Source organism: Rhinolophus sinicus, linkage group LG03, assembly GCF_036562045.2.
Source record: "Rhinolophus sinicus isolate RSC01 linkage group LG03, ASM3656204v1, whole genome shotgun sequence".
In the NCBI taxonomy this organism is placed as follows: Eukaryota; Metazoa; Chordata; class Mammalia; order Chiroptera; family Rhinolophidae; genus Rhinolophus; species Rhinolophus sinicus.
The window spans coordinates 44553130-44560442 of NC_133753.1; the positions used below are offsets into that span (position 1 = coordinate 44553130).

A 7313-nucleotide genomic window follows, 5' to 3' on the forward strand; every position below is an offset into this window, starting at 1 on the left:
TCACTGCATATTCCTGGGTTTATGGGACGCTGAGGAGTCGGCTGTGGGGTGGTCCTGCAGGCAGCATTGTTTGGGGAGGATTTGGTTGTAGAGGGCGTGGCGAGGAGTGGGGAGACAAAGGAAGTGACCCAGAGAGAAAGGGGAAAGCAGCTGACATGGTGGAAAAACACCTGCAAGTTGAAGTCTGGGGCCTGCCAGTCACTCAAGTGACTCATTCAAGGCTCAGTTTCCTCATCCGTAGAATGGGATGAAAATAAATAATATTGTCCTTCCTCATTCAGCAGAATTAAATGAGACTGGTTATGCACAGCAATACAGGCTATAAACTGTTACACTCTGGACCTGTGTTGGTTTCTTCAGGGATTAACTAGAGCAAATACACCCACTTCTTGCTATTGAGCTCCCAGTAGGAGTCAAGCCCTTCCCCAACCACCAGCAGGCAGGGGGCCTTGTTGGCTCCCACATCCTGAGCCACAGTTCCATTCTCATCTCTAACAAGTTACGTTAAATGATGATGTTGAGTATGTTTCTTTTAAAAAGAATGAAGTTACCTCTCGTGAAAGATTGGGCAACATCCATCAAAATCACAATTGACTCAGCAATTCCCCTTTTAGGACTAGAGACACACACACACACACACACATGCACGGATATGAAATGACATGTACCGGCATTTTCATTGCAGCATTATTCGTGAGAGCAAAGCATTGTAAAGAAAACAATGCCCATCCACAGGGGACTGGTTAGATCAGTTATGGATCACCCATACCATGGAATGCTGTGAAGCCATTAAAATGAATGAGGCAGTGCTGGGTGCACTGGTCCAGAAAGATCTCCAACATGTATTATAAAATGATAGAAAGCCAGTTGCCAAACGATGTCATCTATCTCTCTCCACTAATGCAGAAAGTCAAACCAAACTACCTGATTTGTATGAAAATACTGAGGAAATACAGGGAATGACTCTGCCAGTTGTCAGAAGTGGCCGTTTGGGGAAGGGAAGGTGGGGAGAAGGGATAAGAAGGGCCTTACCCTTTTTTATTCCGTATACTTCAGGAACGGTTGCCATTTTTTTTCTTCTTCTTTTCTTTCTTCCTCTCTCTCTCTCTCTCTCTCTCTCGCTCTTTTAGAAACTGTTTATTTTCCCTTTTTTGTTGAAGAGTCTGTGGAAGAATGGCTGAAGACCCATTCAATGGCCTGCGCAGTGGAGATTTCAGCAGGGACCCGCTGAGCAGGCACGGAGGCCACCTGCACGCCTCCAGACCAGTCTGCGACCTCGGGTTGAGTAGCAGTAAACTTAGGCAGTGAAGAGGTCCATTTACCCTGAAATTCCTCCTCAGTCACGGCCTTCCCATCAGGAGCCTGCTCTTTCTTTTCAGACTCTTCAGGGTCTCTGTAGAAATAGCGATCAGGGGTGACCTCCCGCAGGTGCTCATGGGAGATGGTGCTGCGTGGGCGCAGAGCTTCCGGGGTCAGCACGCAGCACCTCAGACGTGATGAGTGAGCGCCCTTGTTGTTGCGTGGGTTGGCAATGTCCACATAGCGCAGAGGAGAGTCTGTTCCACAGAACAACGATAGGCAGGTTAACATCAGATGTCTCTGTGAGAGGTGGTCAGCCCCGGGGACCAGTGACCCCCGGAAGTCACGTCTCCCGGAAGCCTGCGGGGAGCTGGCAGTGCAGGTTAGTTACAGGGCTGAAGCACTAGCAATAGGAGTGGCTTCTGGGCAGCAGCAAACTTCGGCACAGCCGCTGGCTTCTCTTCCTGGATGACACTGATATTAGCTAGGATATCTATGGCAACTATATAGCATTGCTGCCGGCAGAAGCTTCTCCCAGCTTCTCCAGATTTATGATGTGGATGCCCTCACGTTTCCTCTGGTAGATGTGCTGTTCCACTTGGACATCAAGGTCGGTGCCACCTAAGTGGATTCCTGCTGCAATAAAATTCTATTTTTTAACAGGACTTTATTGGGGAACAGTGTGTACTTCCAGGACTTTTCCAAGTCAAGTTGTTGTCCTTTCAGTCTTAGTTGTGGAGGGCGCAGCTCAGCTCCAGGTCCAGTCGCCTGTTTTGAGTTGCAGGGGGCGGAGCCCACCATCCCTTGCGGGACTCAAGGAGTCCAACAGGCAACCTTCCGGTTGAGGCCGCGCTCCAACCAACTGAGCCATCTGGCCACCGGGAGCCCAGCAGCAGTTCATTGACTTCATTCTAGTTGCGGAGGGTGCAGCTTGCTGCCCCATGTGGGAGTCAAACAGGCAGCCCCGTTGCCCAGAGCTTACGCTCTAACCAACTGAGCCACCCGTCCGCCCCTGTTGCAATAAATTTGAGGACATCCTCCTACTTCATTTTCCGGACTCAAGGGCTCCAGTCACTGTGAAAGTTTCCCTTTAAATTATAACAGCGAAGCAGAAAAATGCTTTTTGGACAACCTCTCCAGGTAGCATGAAAAGGGGTTGCCATTTCTTTGTGATATGAATATATTCATATATTTTCTGTGTAATTTTTTAAACTTAAAATATGTATTTTTAATTTTAATATATTTTAATTTTATATAGTTATATTTGTATTTTTTTGTTATAGTTGAATTTTATGTAATTATATAAAAGTTTTCATCCCTAAGTTTCAGAAAACTTCTGAGATCATCATTGGGCCCGCGGACACTTATTCCTTAGGATGGCGTCACCTCTCTGTAGAAGGACCCAGGCGCCCCTCTTCCAAGATGGCGCCTCTTCCCAGATGAGGTGCTCTGTGTATCTCGGAGTTTGTCAGACCAGGACCCCAGAACCCCTACCCCAGGCCTGCTCCCTGCCCAGGGATGTTCCCTTGAGCGTGTTCTCACACCATCTGTGTAGGGATGAAAGCAAAACAAACAAAAACCCTTCATTTATTCCTTCCTTAAACAAGTAGTATTGCCCTTGACAAAGTGACAGAGATTCAATGGTGAATAACAACAGATAAGGTCAGAGTCTAGTGAGGTGACAGACTCTAATCAAACAGCCTCCTAAATAAAAGTGAAATGAGGTCTGTGATGGATGCTCCGTAAAACAGACCCAGAGACTGTCCTGAGGAGGGAAAAGCTGTGGAGACTTTTCCCCATTTTCACTGAGACTCTTCCCGTCTCCCCACCCATCCATCCTTTCCCCTTTTCTGAACTGGAACCTGAAGACTTGGCTGGGGTCCTCAGCAGCCGCCCTGGGGGCTCCCCATGAGTGGAGATGAAGGGAGAAAATGCAAGGCAGGACCCAGGAAATCACCAGCAGATGAGCTCAGACCAAAGAGCCCTGGTGGGGATGTGCTGTCCAAGGGAACAGGCTGGCTCCAGACCTGTCACCATCATCATTTCTTGTTCTCAGGCACCAGCCTTGAGCCATCCATGGCCACAGTTCTAAGCACCATCCCCTCCCCAACCTTGGCCCGCAGGGGTCCTGGGCAGCAAGGTTTCACTACCAATGCCAGTGTCTGGATGGAGAAAAGACTTCTTCGTGTGTGTGTGCGTGTGCGTGTGTGTGTGTGTGTGTGTGTACACACTGCATACTATACACAGGTCCGTACTCCGTGGATAGTGTCAATTCATTCCAGATTTACTGGAACAACCTCAATTTTCACATATTTGGATACCACAAACCATTGAAATATCCTGAAAATTCCAATATGATTATTTATGTAGCACTCCTTCAGTCTCGTTCCAAAAAAAGGATTTGAGAACCAGCTTGCAGAGTCATATATACTTCAGAGGATTTAAAAATAACAGACAAGGGAATCGGGGAGAAGGGAGAGTTAGATGACGCACAGAAATGCATAATTCAAGTCCTGTGTACATGCTGGAGGCAGATCCCAAATGTATCTCGGAATTTCCAAGCAGCCAGAACTAACAGGGAAACAAGATGGCACGGATTCCTGCCCTTGACACCTGCAGGAATTTCCCCCAAAAGTCCTCAGAAAGACTCAGTGTGACTTCAAGTTAGAAAGGAACAAATTCATGTTCCGTATCTTAATAGTGGTTTGGTTACACAAATGACCTTATTTGTCAAAACTCACAGAACAGTACACTTAAGATCTGTGCATTTCACCATCAGCAAACTTTACCTCAAAAAGAAAAGAATTATAAACAAATGTAGTTAATGATACGCTTGCTGAAGTGTTTAGGGGTGAGGTGAACTGACATTCACAGCTTACTTTGAAATGCATCAAAAAGGTACGATGAATTGCTGGATGGAAGGAGGAATAGAGGGAGTGACATGCGATAAAGCAAGTAAAATAAGAGTCTCAGTGGCGAGCAGAGGGTGTGGACAGTAGGATTGTCTGAACTTAACCTGTGCTTGAACATTTTTATAATAAAAGGTTGGAGGCTCTGAGAAATGAAGTGGCCTTTGGAAATTACCATCAACACCCACAGAGTAAAAGACCCCAAGTTTTGTTTGCAGAGATAGAGCTAGTCGCTGACCCCCTGGGCACCTGGCCCGTGGGCAGTGACCAGCCCTTTTGGGTGCAGAGCTCTGGCTTCAGCAGGGACGGAGAAGCCTGGCTCCTGCAGAGCCTATAGCATGGCAGGGTTTTGGCATCTCAGATCGTGGAAGCCCCTTGTCAGGCCACTGAGGAGCCGCTCCCCTCGGAGGCACTGTGCCTCATCCAGAGCCCCTTAGAAGGGGCAGAGTTGGATTTCAGCCTTGACAATATGATGGCATGGATGATGGGATCGCTTATGGGGGCTTTTCTCTCTGCTGGCACCACACTAAACATTTACATGTATATATCATTGAATAACACAGATACTATTGCCATTCTCATTCACATGTGCAAAATGACTCGGAAAAGTTCAGTAACACATATGTAACACTCAGCTGGAAAATGCTGAGCTGTGATTCAAAGTTGTTTGACGCCAGAGGCTTCGATCCTAAGCCTGCCCTTTTCTGCTCCACACCGGCTCTCCCCAGCCCTTCCACTTTCGTTCCTATCCCCTCTCCCAAAGGCCTGTCACACACTTGTCTCTGCTCTGGCCTCAGAAGAGAGCTCAGGAGAAAGTCTGACTCAGGCTCAGAGTGCGCCTTATAAACCAAGCACCCCACTCCTGCCCCTGTACTTCTCCCCAGAACGCTGCTCTGACTGACTTCCCCACCTACCACAAAATTAAGACCTAGGCACTTGAAAACAGCCTGTTGCCTCTTTAATAGAATCCCAGAACTAAGGAAGACTTCAGACAGTGATAGCCAGGAGGAAATGAAAGCCCAGAGAGGGGCAGTGCTGGCCCCATGTCACACAGTATGCCAGGACTGAGCCTTGTCTCCTGGAGCGTGTCTCCTTAGCTCAGGGCTGGGCAGAGCTGAGTTGGGATACAGGGCTGTCGGGAGGTGTTGGGAGGTGGTGGATGGGGCCTAGAAACCCCCTCTTTGGATAGAAAGACTAGTCCTAAGACCAGAGAAGAGAATTGCTGGGCCCTGCAGTATTATCCGGGAGGATTCTGAAGAGCGATTCTCATTTCATAGATGGGGGTCTCAGTTCCCAAGAGAGGGTGTGCCTGTCACTGGATCCCACAGCCAGTTCCTGGCTACAGGAATCCTTCTCCCAGAATCTCCAGGATCCTTCCCACTTCAACCTGGATGAGCTCTGAAGGATCCTGAGACACAGGGCAGGCTGGGGCGGCCCAGCGAATCCGAGCTGCAGCTCCCCGATATCCATATCCACTGCATCCGCACCCGCACCTCCCCTACCTCCATGCTTGGGACCCATCAGTCTTCCCCAGGACCCAAGACCAGACCTTTGGCTTTTACGAAGTCCCTTCCTAAATGTCACAGAGTTTGGGCCATAGCCTGAGCCCTGTAGGAGCTATTGGGAGAGGCGCCCCGACCTCTGCAGCCCCTGGCAGTGAAGCAAGAGGAGGCAGTTACAGGGGCCCAAGGGCTAAGCCACCCCTGACACACCTGCTGTTCAGCCAGGCCTGGCCCCCAAGGACTTCAGGGTCCTGCCTTGGTTGCTCTAGGCCTCAGGGCCCAAGCAGCCCCTGGAGCGTGTGCATGTGGGGGAGGGAGTCTGTAGGGGGGTCACCCAGCTGTGAGGCCCACGTCCTTCCAGCCAGAGCCAGGCGTAGAGCCATGGGAGGAGCACAGGATCAGTCAGCGGAGATTGGGTCCACAGACAGAGCCTAAGGAGCCCTGGCCATGCCAGGCCAGCCAGCAGACCCTCCAACACAAACACTGGGCCCCTGGCTCTGCGGGAAGAGGGCATTTTTCAGAGATGACATCAGCTCTTAAAGTTTTATGTTTCCTGCCTACCTCAGCCCAGAGAGCCACGTCCCCAGAGCCCATGAGCCTGGAAAGGCGGGCAGCAGCTCCAGTGCAAGTGGCACATCACTGGCCTTGCACAGGAGAGATGGCCATAATGGTGGCTGTCCAGTGGCTGGCTCTCCATGATGACACAGGCCTGCCTTTGCAGCACAGGTGCCAGAGGAGAGATCTCTGAGGTCCCCAAACACGCCTCGGAGCCTTGGCTCATGCTTCCCTCTCTGTTCCCCTGCCTGCCCTGCTCTGCCATCTAGCAAACGCCTCCCCATCCTCCAAGAATCATGTCGTGTCCCCTGCCTATGAAGCCAGCCCCACCCCCCAGAGCCTCTGCCATGTCCCGTCCACCCTTTCACTAGAGGTCTGATCCCTCTGAGCCATGTTTAGAACCACCAACCGTCACCTTTCTCCTCGCTCCTTCCTCCATCGGACTGGAGCCTCCAGAGAGCACGGGCCAAGTCCCATGTCACTTTGGTCCGCAGGGCCTCCTCTAGCACTTGGTGGGGACTCAGGAGGCATTTGTGGAGGAAAGGATGGAGCAGACAGTGGGGAGACAGCTCTACTCAGCATTCCCCATCCCTTCACCGGGTATTTGCTGGGGGACCAGCCCTGGCATCCACTCTGACAGGCAGTTTCTGCCCCAGGAACGTGCCTGGGGAGCCTCAGAGTCTAGAGGGAAAGAGCCTTAGTCACCTTACCACAGCCTTTGACAGTGATGTCCAAGGAAGCCAGCCCCAGCCCCCAGCTGAGCCCGGGGTTGTGGGAGGGGATGTCAGAGGGACAGCAGAGCCTGCCTGTGTCCGGGCACCTGCCCCCAGGCCTTCCTCAGCAAGCCTCGGGACAATTGCAGGTGGCAAGACCCGGAGTTGCTCAGGCAGGAAATGGTGGAGGAGCTCAGAACGGGTCCAGTAAGTGCTGCCAGCCTCAGAGCAGGGCCTCCTCCAGGCTGGCATGAGGTGCAGAGGGGCCACTTCTGTCTGCACTGCAGAACAAATCTGCCCTTACTGGGGGCCCGGAAATCCACACCCCGCCTGCT

At 51.1% G+C, this 7313-nt stretch overlaps 1 pseudogene; it reads right to left on the reverse strand.

Moving 5' to 3' along the window:
* Window positions 1-1137: 1137 nt before the first annotated feature.
* Window positions 1138-5716, reverse strand: LOC109444428 (small ribosomal subunit protein uS2; annotated as a pseudogene).
* Window positions 5717-7313: the final 1597 nt, after the last annotated feature.